This window comes from Pyrgilauda ruficollis, unplaced genomic scaffold, assembly GCF_017590135.1.
Source record: "Pyrgilauda ruficollis isolate IOZ18807 unplaced genomic scaffold, ASM1759013v1 scaffold24, whole genome shotgun sequence".
NCBI lineage: Eukaryota > Metazoa > Chordata > Aves > Passeriformes > Passeridae > Pyrgilauda > Pyrgilauda ruficollis.
Window position 1 is genome coordinate 7,206,426 of NW_024523648.1, and position 13,250 is coordinate 7,219,675.

Here is a 13,250-nt window from a genome sequence, read left to right on the forward strand (position 1 = left end):
GTCCTCATGCAGAGAAAAAATAATTAAACACACCTAGGTATAGGTATAACCTATGGCATAGGCAGTATGACATTTCCACTTGCTAACAGGCAAGATATTTCTTGATGTTAAATAAACAAATAAAGTTTCATTTCTTTGACTAGATATTTCATTTCCCCCCACATTTTTACTTCTGTAATTATTTTTACCCCTGAGAGATTTTTTGAGAAGGGGATTGTTTCCTTGAATTTGCAGTTATTTAGAAAATTCCACCTCTAAGTGTCCTCAGGCAGACAACCATTAAGAGAAAAGCAGAAAAGAACTGCTAAATATTCACAGGAGTCTAAAGGAGCCCCACGAATCCCAGATGGGAAGGTGTTTGTTCTTAGCAGAAAATTTTGCATACACGGAACTAAGGGACAGAAAAGTATGGTACAGCTCCTCCAAGAAACTGTCACCTCAAATCATTGCTCTGGGCCAAGGTAACTCAGTCAAGATAACTCAGCTGCTTTGATGCAGGACAGATCTTCTGAAACTAGCTATTGAAAGGGAGTCTTCTTTGCTCTCTTATTACTACATAAGAGAAGAAGAAAATCTAATCCCTCTATAAGGCAACTTGAAAGGTGAGCTGGTGTGTTGAGCTGGCCAGAACATGCTGATCTGATTCATGGATGTCATCTCTGGGATGACATCAAGACACACTTGTGGTCTCAGTGCTAAGCTTTCAACAAGTATCGTCAGATCCACCATCATATCACTGAGGGCATGAACCAGTGTGAGTGTCATCACTGTTTAAAAAGGATCCCAGAGTAACAGCTGAGAAGCCTAAAATTATGGAAGAGATATAATGGGAGAAGAAGGGACCATCAGTACATGCAGACACAAGGACATGGTAAGGCCAATACTATTCACACTCACAGGAGCATGAAATTGTAATTGCCACAATTCATGTAGGACCTTCATGAGCCCTGGAGCAAAGACATTGCCTGTGGAACTATGCAGACCACTGCTGACCTGTAGGAGAGATAGGATCCTGTCTTTCCCCTCAAATCCTGTTGCCTGGGGAACCATAGCAGGGTAATAATGTGATGGGGGAGGCTACACTTAGGGATGATCCTACTGATTGTAAACTCCATGAGGGAATGTGGTAGGCCAAGCAAACCCTGAAGCTCTGGTCTAGGACTGTCAGTGTAACTGCAGGTTCATGCAGGGTGAGCAGAGGGCTGGGGAACAAGATTAAGAGATTGTATCTACAGAATTATTTATTATGCTATGAAGCTATAAACAAACATGTGAGAGGCATACATTCCAAACTGAAGTGCATTCATCATTATTGTTAGCAATAGTGATTACAATAATTCTTTGTACTTCCAATACAAGTGCAAATCTCAGGGAAAAAATCCTGAAAACATGAGAGAGTATTATAATGAATTTAGCTTAAAACAAACCCTGTGAAGTAGGCACCCTTATCGGTACATTACAGAGGAGGAAATGTTGGCATGGGCAGATTGCAGTTTGCCCAGGGCCAAGCAGGAAACCCAGGGAACAGATGAATAAAATCCCAAGCTCAGGAATGCCAGCCCTCTGCCTCGGTCACAAGATCATTTTTCCTTCCCTTCATTTGATAAATTGCAAAAGAATTAAGTTAGGCAAATCCATAATTAAGGGTTTGAAAATAACCTTCATGCCATCTCCCAGCCCAGAGTATTCAGAGCTACATGGGAACAGAAGTCTGATAAAGGAAGTTTTCTCTGCTTTCCATGTAGGGCAAGAGTGCCTACATCAGCTGGTAGACTTAAGCATTGAATTGGATAGTTTTTATAAGCACATGCAGTATGAAGATTTTGTAAGAGGTACTGGAGCAGACCCAGAACTTCTTTGGATTCTCTTTATATTACAAACATTAATTTTTTAGTTCTCTCTCAGGACCAATACGTGTTTAATTATAACAGGGAGGCTGAGGTGCTTTGCACAAGAGACCCAGTGAGCCTCGCCACAGAACATTTGGTCAGTCTCTGCTTGAAGAAATTGTTGGGAGGCTGGATAAGGTCAAGGATCCTTTTCACCAAGCCAGGACTCAAATATTGCTCATCCTAATAAGTGAATGCTTTCAGCATTAAGCAATTTATCAACAGGTGGAATTAGTCACCATCTTCCCTGTTTAGCTTTCAGCCTAATCTGACAGTCATTTCCAGAGAATTCTTATCAGCTCAGATCTCATAGGCAAGAAGGGGCAAGAAAGATTTATCCTGCTTGTGACAGCCCTTCAGCATGGCCTGAGACGGGCACCCAGCTGCACAGCCCTGCAGAAACCAGCCCTTCATCAGCTCTTTCCAGCCCCCCAGCAGACACTCAGAGCAGCCTGTGGCTGTTCTCAGAGCACACTGCAGCTAAGCGAGCCTGAGAGCCATCGCGGTGCAGACATTTGCCCTGACTACTCTGCCTGCTGGCAGCATCAGCCCAGCAAGCACTCACAGCTTCAGGTTTCTGGGCTGGTATTTCTGCACAGCACTGTGGTGTGGCAGCTACAGGTGCAAACCCATCTGAAGGCAGGTTGGAGACCTTTTAACCCACCACTGTGTTGCATGTAGAGTATGCATGGAGACACAGGTGGTATTAGTGATAGAAGTGTAAATGTTTAAGGCCTTCATGCCTTTATTTCCAAGACTAGGAGCAGCCAACAGACAGATTCTGCAGGTTATTTCAGATTTAACAGTCAGCAGTGCCTGTCTTTTGTCTAAGTTTTCTTGCAGGTCTAACCTGAAGCTTTTCACAGATTACTGCCTGAGCCGTATCAGAGGTGGAAGACTCTAGTGCAGCTATTTAGATTTCTTGTCCACTTCTGACCTAAACATATAATTTCATATTTGTTCTTACTTTAAAACTGTGATCCAGTAATAACTTATTTGTATGCTTCTGCACCTGATGTGTCTTGTACCCAGCTCCAATTTGGTGCACTTGGTAGTGTTAAGTTTGATAGGACTCAATGATTTTGAAGGTCTTTTCCAACCTAAATGATTCTATGACTCTATGATATTATTTTCCCAGCTTGCTAATAACCAGGCAGAATGATCTTGGTCATTGCAGCATGTGTTAATCCCAAGGTAACCATGCTTGGTGCAAGTTCTATTCTGATTTAGCACCACTGCTGACTGCCTGCTGTATCACTCTCATCAGCCAGTTTTGTCATCCACTTTTTGACACTATTGACAAACAGTGTTTTTTCAGCATCTGGCTGTCCTTCTATGTCCATCATCCATTTAACCTCAAATAAAGATAAATTGTGTATGCTGGATTTCCCAAGTCCTCCACATCTTTCACTGAAAAAGACATTAAACTTGTTTGGCAGAGACTCAAATCCAGGATCCACGCCCCTTGATCTCTAAGGTGAGCTGGCCATATCTTATGAAATACCACCGAGGCTGGTGACATCCCTCTGAGGAGGAATTTTTCACAATAATTTTACTTTTTCACACCTGCAATTAGAATTTTCTCTGCCAGGAGAGAACATTTTTTTTCCCCCACACCCAACCTAGACAGAAAGCAGAGTACTTAGAGTGCTAAGAGGCAAAACAAAGAGGTTCTGTAAAGAGTCACTCTGCCACTCCACAGCAGCAGCAGAGATGTCTCCCTGGCTGCCCCAGGCAGTGCTACAGCACGGCCCATGTGTCACACCAGCCCTGGGGAGCAGTCAACACAGAGACACATGACACGACAAAGGGACAACTCGCAGCGCACAGAGGGATGTGCTGGAATCACAAAGCCAGAACACAGGGTCTCACATGGACTACTGTGGCCTCAGATCAGCTGATGGCATCTCTGATCAACAGAGCAGCTATCTTTGATCTTTCCTCCTTTAGGATCATATATTAGCCATGTGAGTGTGATCCTCAGCATCCCAAGCAGAAAAGCACGTCTGCAGTTGTCACTTGCCTAACTACTTATTTTTCCAGCAGTTTCTCAGATATTCCTTTCCTCACATGACATTGGAAAATAATTTTAATTGGAAAATAACATTGCTAGTTATCCCATCTGCAGTGAGAATATTCATCACTCCTCATCTTACATTCTTGTGCAGAATTTAGCTTCAGCTCTCCTCAAATTATTGTCAGTTTCTAATCTAATCATTGTCACTGAATATTTTACACATGGCAAAAAAGAGAGCAGAGGAGTATCAAATCCATGAAGAATGCTAAGATGGAAGACTTTGACCTCGAAGGAAAAGGACCTGCCCAGAACAGTCCATGTTAGGAGCAACCAAAGTCTGAAAGTCTTTTGAGGAATAATGTTTCACTCTTTAAACTGTACACAGTCGCTCCCTGGGTTACTTGTTGAAATAAATACCAGCCATTGTAAGCATATTTGGTTGGGTCATAAGATAACGAGCCCAGGACCACTTGATCCATTTCATGAAGGGACTCTGCTGGGTACCTCTTGTGGCAGAGGCAAGGGTGGTGAATTGGCACCCTGACTGCTGTGGCAGGGAACAGCATTCCTCATCTCCATGGTCCAACCCTGGGGCTGCACAGGGAAGCCGGGCAGGAGCTGTCTCCCACTGGTTGTGATGGATGTGAGGGCTGTGGCACTGTATGCTGTGGCAAACAAAGCAGAATTAGAAAAACTACCTAAAGGATAAAGCCAGTAGATTTGCAGAGGTGTTGGCCCCTCTGAGCTGGAACAAGAACAGGGGGGGCACCCGGTCTGGCCAGCTCTGAGAGGATTTGTTGCCATGCTGCACGTCCCTGAGGCTTCCTTCCCTTCAGCAGGTCTGTGCCATCAGACTGTCACACTGCAGCACCTGGGTACAGGCTGCCTTCCTGCACTTCCCCATGACTGAGCTGCACAGAGGACTTTTGCCTCTACTGAGGACACAGTCTTCCTGCCAGCAGGTTCTCCTGCACCAGTGAGTCATTCCTGAGTCACTTGTCCTCTTGCCAGGAAGAGCCAGTCTTCTCCCAGGGAATACAGCAACCTTCCTGGATGATACAAAGAGACCAGCTGAAAAGGTGAGACATCAGTGTGTATTTGTTCCTAGGAAGGTTTCCTTGGTATTAAACAGTGAGGACATAGCAACAGTTTGGAGATGGGTTTAAATTAGCTGCTTAACTATGCTGCCCTGTTGATTTTATTTCCTTTCTGGATTCTGAGAAGGAAGCTCTCCATGGCCAAAGTCAGGAGAAGTGTTGGGGCAAGATGAGAGGCAGTTGTTGCCATCTCCAAGGACTTCTGCTGCCAGATCAAAGTGTTTGTGACACACAGCATTAGTAATGACCTCTAGGAAGTCTCAGAGGAACAACCCTCCAGAATAATAGTTTAGCCCAAGCTTTTTGTTAGCCTCCTTCAATTGGATTTGTAAAACTTTAGATCACTCTCTGTGAACTTTCCTGCTAAAATTCACATTTGCAAAGGCCACTGACTTTACAGAACAAAACCTTTCCATTTACTCTGTTTGATGAAGAATTTTCCAGGACTCAAGTTTTTTCAGTAGGCACCTACAACAACATATACTGAGATTATCCATGAGGCTGCACAACCCAGTGAGTGCTAATTCCAGGTTCTGTCACCCATGAGGCTGACACTTTATAAATGAAGATCCAATCCATTCCAGCCCTGTCCACTGCAGGAGGACTTTACCAAATGCTTTGCACTAGGAAATGTAGGCTTTGTGTTAGAATCCTACTCTACTTCCCAGCCTCAGTAAATTCACCCCAGTTTGAGCACCACGCTAGGGGAGGGCTGACTTTGTCTCTCAGGCTCTCGAATCTACTTGCATATTGCTACACACGCAGTGGGAAAATACTCTTTCACATGTTGTCCTGGGATGGTAGCAAAAGCCTCAAGAGGCAGAGCAGCATTTCAGAGGGGTTATCCAGGCAGAGACAATGCCCTGAAACAGATCAGAAAGTGCACTGCTACCTTGGTTTGGGGGTGGCAACAGGGCTGGCCATATTTGTCATGTCTCCCACCCACTATTAATCTCCAGGGCTGCTCTTGATGTTTGCCCAGCTAAATAAGACCTACCTCATCTGGAGGTAAACCACTCCCAATAGATTTCTCCAGGAAGGCTTTTCCTTAAGTGCTTGAGTGTTTAAAAAACCTATAAATAGGTCAAAACAATGAGACACGGAGAAGCAATGACCTCTTTTCAGGAAATAGTATCCCACTAACTTGATTCTCATCCACTGCCTATTAGGCCTGGTAATGAAGTTGGGTGTATGGTTATTCTAAATTTGTTCCATGATGCAGTCCACCTTTCTGGGATACCACAGCAGATGTCAAAAATCATCCTTTTATATTTCCATGTGCACAGGACATTGTCTCTCAACAGTATCACTAGCAATGCAGCAAAGTGCTCATCAGAGCATTTTGAAAAGGAAAATAAAGTTGTTGCCCATGAGTGTTGTCCTTTGAAGTGTGGGACTGAAGCTTTTTGGCTGACATCCCTTTCCTGGCCGACTCTGTGCATGACTGCAGTAGCACGCTGCGGCCCCACGGGACCTGTTTATTACTCCCGAGTAAACTTTCCCCCTTCAACATGGGAAAATGGATTCACAGTGATAGAAGGCTGGGACATTCTGAATGCTTGAAATCATAAGGCTTTTAAAATCACTTTTTTATCTTTTTTCTTTCAGTCAAATGCCAAAGAAAAGAATCATGTTAAGCCACGATTATAAAACATGCCTTTGATGGCTTGCGCGTTTGCCTTGTAGTACCTCCAAATCAAATATTGTTTAAATCCCCATCGACTCACCAAGATATATGGAAGAGACAGGATTCAGGAGGCTGGCAGGGAATTAACTGCATTAACTGCAAAATAACTGCTGGCTACCACAGCACCAGTGCTGATGCACGTGGATGAATGCACCTATCTGAAGAGGCAGCTTCTGGATCCCGTGGGTTTATTTCAGGCCAGCAGCCTGGCCAGCTCAGACCCTTTGGTCTCCAACTGCAGGGACACCTGCAGCCACCTGCCCCAGGGCCAGGTGACCTCTCAGACCTTGCAGCAGAAGGGAAGGAGGGACAGACCTTGGAGCATTTCAGGGAGGCTATATGAGGGAGCAGGAGAGAGGAGTTTAATTACTCAGTCTGGCTGGCAGATGGATTTTGAAAGTAGCTGCATCATATTATGACTTCAGAGGACGAACTGATCCAACATTTGGAATGACTTATAAAGTAATGTCTTCTGAATGTATTTGCTGTGCTAGGTTTAAAAATCAGCTTGTCCTGGAATTCCTTACCTCCTCCAGTGCAGGCAGGTGGCCTGGGAGAGGTGATAGTACATTTCTTTCCTGGCTCTTGCACTCCTTTTTCCAATGAAAGCTGTGACTATTCATATACAAGTCAAATGACTCTGGCATTATGCTGAAGTGGTGCCAGTGGTGAATCAGAGACCTTTTCAAACCACTTGAATTTTAAGGGGGCAAGAAAGAGTGGATCTAACTGAAGGCAAAAAATTAATAATGGATGAAAAATTAAAAGTGAAGAATCTAACACTAAAAAAAAGAATGATATGCTATGCCCATTTTGACACAGACCTCTTCCTACAGAAAGCAGTAAAAGGTAAAAGTCATAAAAGGTATAATGTAAAGTAAAAGTCAAATATCATTTAAAGTTCAAGTCCTCCTGCAGTACCAACCACAGGGTGATGCACCTTAAGTTTTAGATCAGGGTGAGAAATATGAAGTAAAACTCCAGGTGATCCTTTAATTGAGCAATTGTAATAATGTGAAGTAGGATTTCACAAGGAATTTTTATTCTAATGAACACAAGAAATAATCTGTCATTATTTGCAATCATATTCATTTAGTTTTAAAAGAATTATGACAAAGAGAAGAAAAAGCTAAAACACTTTGGTAGTTGATGTACAAGTGAAAAGAATAATGTAAAATGGTGTGTGTGTGTGGATGTAATCCCAGATACATGCATGGAGTTTGTCACCCAGGCGTTCCCAGCACCATGTACTACTCTGGAATCAGGAATGTACAGTACATTCAGAGATGCTATAATAAGAAAGTAGCACAAGGTAAATAAATACTGAAATTTTTATGAGTGAACTTTTGTGAACCAGTATAATATGGGAGCATGAGAGGAACTCATAAAAGCAGGGCAAAAGCCAAAGAACAGATGAGGATGAGAAAGCGATATGATGAGTGCAGCAGAGAAAACAATGTAAAAACAAGCATGTCTTTTATTTGAGATACATTCAGGAGAACATCCACTGAAGCCATGAATCTGTTTTAGGATTCAGGAAACTAAACTCTTGAATTACAGTTATGCCCACTACCTGTCTCTGGAGTTACAGCCTCATTAAATTCTACCGAAATTATATTATTATTGTGTTCCAGATATGCTTTGGAAACTCTTGGCTACAGTGCAGGGCAGCTGGAACTGATTTATTTGTATCCAATACTGCAACTACATTACAGCCAGTACTCTGTGTTTGCATACAGCCTCTGCATGTAAAGATTCTACAACAGAGTAAGAGGATGACTGCAAAAATCAGGGTCTGAAGATGTGGTCTTGGAAAGCACTCTACAGACACAGCTTCAGATGAGAGAAACCAGGGGTGAAAATTAAGAGAATATTACAGTCAGTTTCTAATTAAACCAAGATCATAATACAGAAAAAAAGCCATATTCTACAATAAGAATCATGACAGGCCATGTCTACTGATCAAGCAGGTGTTCAAGTACAATCAAAACTATTATAATATCATGGAACATAAAGAAGGGAAGGACTGCAAAAAATCACTTTTATCCAGAGATCAACCGGCACCACTCCTGAGGTGCCAGTTGTTCATGGAGCTTCCAGAGACGGAGGGTCAGCAGTCTTTCCTTTCTTGGCTGTGAGCTAACCTAGCTGCACTGTGCCAGGACTTAGCCATATACCACAACTCTGTACAGGCGAACAAGGAAGGTTGTGCAATGACACCCGACAGGTTGGGCAGCTGAGCTGTCACCTGCAGAGGTAGGCTTGCTGGTGTTGAGCCAAGCGTGGGGAAACTGTAAAAAACTGTTCTATCCACTTGGGAAAAGTGGAAATCCCCTGGTGTTGGCAACCTTAAACAATACATGCTCTTTTTACTCTGTTTAAAGAGCATATGAACAATGATTATTATCACCAGTGACATTATATTCCTGAGTAATTTTCTTATGCCTCGTATGAATCATACCTGCATCTGAACTGTAGCAAGTTCTATAAAGCTGTTGTATCATCAAGATAATTAAAACAATGTGTGTTCTTCTCCAATATAGAATTTCAGGTCATTATAAAACAGTATGGCATAATCATAAGTTGAATGTCTGTGTAAAGTGTTGCTCTTCTATCACAGTGTCTGTTAATAGCCTGTTCATTAAAGCAATAAAAGTGTAATTTATGCCACCTTTAACCAACAAGCTTGAAAAAAAATATTTCTGGGAAATTATTTCCGATATTTACAGAATCTAATACAATCATGCCCAAACCTTTGAAAATTAACCATATCAGCAAGAACAGTGAGATGAATTATGGAGATTGCTGATGCTTTTAAGTGCCGAAACGTCCGCATCCCATTTTCCCAACCTCTCCAATAACAACAGCCACGATGATGGGCCGGCTGGTTGTTTTTGCAGCTTGCGAGCAGAGCCGCCCATGCAGCACCCCCGGCCCCAGCACAAACACGCTCCAGCAGCCAGCAGGCACCAGCCCCAGGCCGCTTCCTCCCGCCGTGCTTCCCAGCTGCTCTCAGCCACGGAGAGCACGGACCCATCTCCAGTTTCCTCCCAGCGACACCGGAACGCCTGGGTGTAGTTTACGGAGAGGTGCGCCAAAGACAATTCCCAGGCTACCAGACAGTTTCCATTTCAGAAGGCTCCTCCACTCAGCTCTCTGCTGCAAAAGCTGCAGCCAAACTTTTCGCTATGCCTCTGCGTACCAGCAGCAGCAAAATCTTCAGTCCTGGCTCCTCTGACTTTCTTTCTCTCAGAATTTTTGCGAGTGGACAACGCATACTCCAGTAGACAGCAGGTGGGTAGGATCTGACCTGTGACTTTATTTCCTCTGGAGCAACCGGATGGCAATGCAGAGATCCCAGAGACCACCTGGCAGGCTCCAAGTTAAGGGTGTTCTCAAATCTCACCTGCCAGGGGCCTGCCAATAAACTGGTGCAGACCCAGGCAATGCCACTCCAAGTTATGGCTCTTGTCACTTGCCATGCACTTTCTCAGCATTTTCTGTACACAGACTTTCTTAAAGTAAATAAATAGGAAATATGGGAATCTGAGAAGTGAGTGGCTATAAACAGATCGGTAGCTCTCACCTCCATTCGGTGAAGAGAATATGAGGAAAAGACAGAGAATAAGAGGCTATATTTCAGTACATAAAGCAATAAGGCATTTCCAATCCCAATGACCAGTTGAGAGGAAGCATTCCAGAGTAGCAAAGCACAGGCAAAGTCCTCCACAAGGAAAGTGGGGTTGCATAAACAGAGAGGGTCAGGCTACACCACCCCGAGCTGCTGAAACTGTCCCTTCTTGTATCAGACAGGACTAAATATCAGCACAGCATGGGAACAACATCACAGTGTTGCTAACCCTCTTAAAAATAAAGCTCATGGGCAATCTCTAGCCAGACACTGGTTTTTGTCTTGCTCAGTAGTACTCAAGGCAGCAGCTCTCTATTTTTATTTTCCCCAAAAAAAGCTGAATTGAGGGCCTTGCAAAGTAATGACCTGCCCTGAGTGTTTCTGCCACAATTATTGCCTGACTGGGTAAATCTTGGGGGCTACCACAATACTGTAAACATGACATTGCAGCAACCCCCAGCCCTTCAACCCCCTGGACACTGTGGGTTTAGGAGGTCACCCAGGCCATGTACATCCAGAGCCAGTGAAGCTGATTCTCCGCTGGAACAGCTCTGCTCGGGTGCCAAGCTGCCCGGAGACTGTCCTGGCTGACCCTGGAGGGACTGCTGGCAGCGCCACACACAAGTGGGCAGTCTGCCTGTACCCTCGGGGACATCTTTGGGAGCCTGGCACCATGCCCTACAGATAGTTGATGCTGGCTGCTCTGAGTGTTGGCACAAGGCAAACCCCCAAAATGCGAAGTGCAAAAGGTCACTCGGAGCGAGCTTTCTGCTCCACAGCCTTTGCAAAAGCTTAGTAGCATTTGATGAGTATCAGTTGGGTTTTTTTAAAATATTATTCGTTGCAAATGTTAAAAGGAGGCTGTTTACAGCATCTGGTATGTTTTTTTATTACTCTGCATGATTTTGGCTCAGTTAGTACTGTAAGCCTGGATTTTTACAGTTCTGCAAATTATTTTCAGCCCTGGCTTTCTCTCCTGGTCTTACTCATCACAGTGACAGCAATCCACATCACTGCTGTGGGCTGCTTTTTAGGAAGTGGGCACATGATGACACACTGAGAAAATAAAGAGCCAAACCTCATTTGGGAGATTCCACTTACTCCCCGTTTTGCATCACATCATGCCATCACGATAAATCTTTGCACAAAGGGGTTGACAAGCAGAAGATGAAGGTGGGGATTGAAAAGGAGACGCCAGTTTCTGCAAGGAAGATTGGAAAACCGACATTTTCTAGTTTTTATTCTCACAATACGCTTTCCCGAAGGTCACAGAAACGAGGCCGTTTAGCAAAAACAGGGACACCTTTTAGCAATCACACCTCCTGGTGCTCAGTCAGGCTGCTCTGCAGTGCTGCATCGTCCCCGACGCCTGGTTCGGGGCTGCTTTTGTGGCCGGGATCCCGCGGGAGCCGCCGCGCCTCGGGCCGCCACCGGCGCTGCCGCCGCTCCCGCGGGATGCGGCGCTTTGCTCCCGCCCCCTGCCGGCGGCTGCCGGGACTGCGCCCGCCCCGCCCCGGGGTCCGCCCCGGGATCCGCCCGGCTCTGGGGCATCGCCGGGACGCGCTGGTCGCCGGGAAGGGCTCCAGCTCCTGAACCTACCCGCTCCTCCTCCTGCTGACGAGTAGACGCATGATTTTTCAAGGCTGCAGCGCAAGCATTCTTGTGATGTTTTTATTTATTCCAATCTTGTGATGTTATTATTTATTATTGTAGAATGATAGGATCATGGAATGGCGTGGGTTGGAAGGGACCTGAAAGATCACCTGGTTCCAGCCCTCTGCCGTGGGCAGGGACCCTTTTCACTAGACCAGTAGACCACCACCTTCTACTAGACCACTAGGTGCTGGTTTCTCAGTGCTCCCTCAAACTCACCCTTAGACACTTCCAGGGTTCCACATCCCCATCCACAAATTCTCTGGACACTATTTCAGTGGCTCACCACCCTCATAGGAAAAAAGTTTTTTCTAATATCTGATCTAAACCTTATCTCTTTCAGTTTGAAACCATTACGTTTTGTCCTGTCACTACATGCCCTTGTAAAAAGCCCTTCTCCATCTTTCTTTTAGGCTCTCTTCAGGTACTGGAAGGCCACAATTGGTCATCTCAAAGATTTCTCTTTTCCAGGCTGAGCAAACCAAATCCTCTCAGCCTTTCCTCACAGGAGAGCTGCTCCATCCCTCCAGTTAAATTAGTGGCCCTTCTCTGGACTCAATCCAACAAGTCAGTGTCCTTCCAATATTGGAGATCCAGGATGCATGAAATAGAAAAGAGTATTGACTCTTTTCTGTTCCAAATAAAAATGCAAGGAAAGGAAGGAGAGAAGAAGGTGGAAATTATCTGACATATCCAGAATGAAAATCAAAGACTACCTGTAAAGTTAAAAATACAATTCAGTATATAATGGGGCAATTTACCTTGTTTGTGCCTTAAAGAAAGGGAAGTTGAGGTCAGGTGGATACAGCACATGAAGCCAGAAGAATCCATGTCCAGCACTGTTGCAGAACAGGCACTGCTACCAGAGAGATTCCTCAATGCCTTTTGCCACAATTTCTATTCCAGTAACACAGTGATATCAGCAGTTCTCAGTGGTCAGGACCAGGAAACTCTCTGGCACAGTATGACATTGTATTCTTTTTCAAAATGCCCTAAAGCAATCCTAGCAAGAAGTTCAGTCTTTAGGCTGGGTATTCCGTAATGTTATTCTCCAGTGTTCTCCTTCTGAGATAGTGAAATGCAGACACTAAACAGGAAGACAATCATAAACACCTAAGAGCAGACTTTTGCAATTCTACATTCCCTTCTTTTGAGGTGCTTAAAGGGATTGTAATTTAAATGTTCATATTAAATATTAATTATTTTAATCAGCAATAAGCATATTCAGACTGGAATAGCAAATGGTCAAATGGAATTTTAGAAAAAGAGATAAGGT

At 44.3% G+C, this 13,250-nt stretch overlaps 1 long non-coding RNA gene across 2 annotated transcripts; it reads left to right on the forward strand.

The window, feature by feature from the left end:
• Positions 1-749: 749 nt before the first annotated feature.
• Positions 750-10,235, forward strand: LOC121354895. 2 transcript variants are annotated; one of them, XR_005955355.1, is made up of 3 exons: positions 750-871; positions 4,743-4,985; positions 6,612-10,235. It is a non-coding gene; the product is annotated as an uncharacterized LOC121354895 (long non-coding RNA). The 2 variants fall into 2 exon arrangements; XR_005955356.1 differs by having other exon boundaries at positions 759-871; positions 4,746-4,985.
• Positions 10,236-13,250: the final 3,015 nt, after the last annotated feature.